This window comes from Chinchilla lanigera, unplaced genomic scaffold (assembly GCF_000276665.1).
Source record: "Chinchilla lanigera isolate Chin_1 unplaced genomic scaffold, ChiLan1.0 scaffold00012, whole genome shotgun sequence".
Taxonomy (NCBI): Eukaryota; Metazoa; Chordata; class Mammalia; order Rodentia; family Chinchillidae; genus Chinchilla; species Chinchilla lanigera.
In genome coordinates, this window is record NW_004955413.1 from 7,952,517 (window position 1) to 7,956,067 (window position 3,551).

Consider the following 3,551-nt stretch of genomic DNA (forward strand, 5'->3'; position numbering starts at 1 on the left):
GATTTTTTCATTTACAAAATGAAGAAGGTTCTCCACGAGCTATAAATATGCCCCTACTGTCCACCATGTTCTACCAAAATTCTGAGCTCATGTTGAAGCCTACTTACAGGAGAAAACTAATGAAACCTGGGGGTACTAATGTGGATACTGGAATGAGGGGAGACAGTGAGATATCGATACTGGATGAATGTTGGGAATTGTGCCGACACAACAGAGAGGCATTCCCTACCTGATACCATTTCAAAATGTCATTAGAAGTAACATGCTCATTTGAGTTGAATTGTAAGAGTGATATTTATTTGAGGAGCCAGACATTGCCTAGCTGCCTGGGATTAAAAAGCATTAGTTTCCTATTCATTCTTCTCTCATATTTTTATAAACACTTCAAAATATACACCCGTGACATAGAGGCTTCTGTTGAGAGCAACTGGAAAATAGCAAGTGTGGAACACACCCTCTCCTCCTTCTGCATGTTTTCCTTTTATTTAGCATATGACATACAATTTTTTTCAAAGAAGTCCTTCGTATCCAGAAATACTCCCTCTCTTTACCAAAGACAGGAACTTTTGATTCTGAGAAATATCTGAACAAACAGCAATTTAGTCTCAAGGATAACAACAGCAGCAATTTATGTAACTTTTTCAGGGTTTTCTGTCTGATAACAGCTCTCTACAGTTACCAGAGAAAGAACTTGCCATGATGATTAGCATTAGCATTAATGTAACAGAATTTTCATAAGTAATGAATCATTATTGTTAAGAACAAATAAATACAGGTGATTGGGAGACAAAAGTTTATAAATGAAGTGTTCAACTCTGATTATATTTTACAATGTGTCTTCTTGAACATATCCTAATTCTGATTATACTTGAAGCTCTTAAATTTTTGTTGTGGGAAAATAAATAATGCATACTTTGAAATATCTAGATTATTTCCAAGTAAGCTAATATGAAAAAACATATCTACCAACACAACATTATTCAAATGTGTCTTATTACCAAAAATGAAGGACTTTTCATTCTGTAATACATAGATTCTGTGCCACATTAAACATTTGCACTGACTAAACATATTCTTCAGAGAAGTAAATAAGACATAAAAATTCCAGTCATTAAGTGGAAAAGAAAAATGAAAATTAAAGGAGATAATTATACATGTGAAAAATAAAAGTTGCATTTTGACAGTAGAAATATGCTATGAGATATGCAAATTTTCTTTTCCAGTGAATAATGAGACTGACTTTTTGCCCTAAATTGGAACTGTTGTTTATCCTTCAAATGAGGAAGAGGGAAAAATGTGTGATAAAATTGAAATATGTGTATAAGAACATCACAGAACTTTTTAGATGTAGAATCTTGAAAAAGCAATTATATGGTAAACTTTGGTATTGGTTTACAATATGCTGTTATTACAGGAGCTGTTAAGCTTCCTTTCTTTATTTCACAACTTTCTAACATCAAATTCTAAATGAACTCATTTTGTACTCTAACTTTGGGTGGTTCCATGTGGCTCCTGAAATATTCCAGAAGAATTCATTTCTCTCCTTCTAAAAATAAAGATCTTCCCTTGGTTCAATCACCAATACCATAAGTGAAAAAAAAAAAAAGAAATGATATTCCACCTTCAATGAATTGTACAGACATACATAACTATTATGTGTCACAGAAAATGCATGAAATACTTTTTGCATAAAATTTTAAGGTCGTGATAAGCTTGATACCACATTATCAGCCATAATTTTGTCCATTGTATTAGTTTAGCGAAAAGGCAAAACAATCACACAAAAAAAGGCGGAAAAAAGAAGGCAGTCTGAAAGATTCCAAATTTCTTACTCTTTGTGTTGGCTTGGGGCTTATTTTGCAAGGGGAACAATATCATACAGGACACATACTTTATATGACTATTTATAATAGTCACCCAAAGAACAGTATACAAAAGAGTGCAGGAAATCTGTCCACACACTAAGACCAAGGAATCCAGCTGAGGGCCTGGATCCCACAACAATGTCCTACATGAGTTGAGCTGAATACCCAGAGCTCATAACAATGCCTTCCATGAATCCAACTGGAAGCCCAGAGCCCATGACAACGTCTCCTGCAGATCTGTTTCACGGATCTGCTGGGAAGGCCTAAAGGTCAGTGGTGGAATCTACAAAGTCTGTGCCAGCAGGATGAAGGACTTGTCCTAGCAGGCTGAGGGATCTGCACTGGAGCCAGGAAGTGATGCTCAGAAGAACCAGAGCTCCCCCAAAAGGTACCACAGCCTTCCTCGACAACAGTGAGGTCCAGAGCTCCTCCGATGATCAGGATGGCTGAGTTCCCATCAGGGAAGCCAAAGCAGCAAGCTTTTCCAGGAGGCCAGCAGTGCACCATCTTCCCCTCCAGAACCAGGAAGTGATGCTCAAAGTGAGGACCAGAGCTCTCCAAAGTGAACTGAAGCCATTCTCAGTGCCAGCGATGTCCCGAGCTCCTCGGAGGATGAAAACAGCCAAGTTCATCAGGAAATCCAGCTCCCCACAGCCTCTTGCAGCTCCCAACAGCCTTCTTCTTCTTCTCCAGATCTGCCTTTATGCTGTTGGCAACAGTCCTCAGGTGGGCCTCCCACACCCAGCACCACACTTACTCAGTTCAGATGGGGGTTATAAGTTGACCACCGGTTATCAATCCATTACACTCTTCAAAATATAGAATGCTGCATTTTTATAACAACTATTGAGATCTGCATAAAGTATGGTGGGGCACTTTGTGAAGAAGAAACTGAGCAATGATAAAGTAGGGGGAAGAAGGAAGTGGAATGAAATGAAAAGCAACTTACATCTCATGCACAGCCCAAAAGAGCAGGTTCCTCTGTAGTTTTGAGGATTCTTCAACTTGTGGAACTTTCATGATTTTGCTCTACATTCCTTGTTGCTTAAAATTGTAAAAGTATCAGTCAAAGGTATGATAATAATTTTAACTATTGCTTTTATCTTCTCTGCCAGAGAAGTTGGTGAACAAAGGAAGTCTTCACCTGGCAACTGGCCTGGCAATCAAGAGAGATGAAAGTCCATTTAAAGCTCTGATCAAAAGAGGTCCTAAAGATCTTATGTTGGTCCCTGACTTTCAAATTCCGTAATCCCATGCACCTAAAAAGAAAGCTAGAAATTATGAGTTTCATGCTGCTGTGTATGGATATGGTGAAGATGACCATTATTACTTCCTTGGGTCCAATGGCATCACTCTTTGAAAGAAATTATGTTATTCACTTTCTAAAATAAACACGTAAGGTAATAAGAAGATTTGACAGGACAAGACATTTCTAACCCAGGCTGGTATCATTAATTGAGGCATCAAAGAGCTCAAGTCTTCTTGCTCTTCCTCATCTTTTATTTCACAAATTCTCCCCTTGCCTTCTTAAATATTTGTGTTTATTCTGTCTATACATAGCACGTTATGCATTCTAAATAGTTCATGCAAGAGGAAACAAATACATTTATCTTAGACTATTCACCATTAATTGTGATTAAAAATGTGATTGAAAATGTTCAACAATAGAGTTCAAATATGATCACT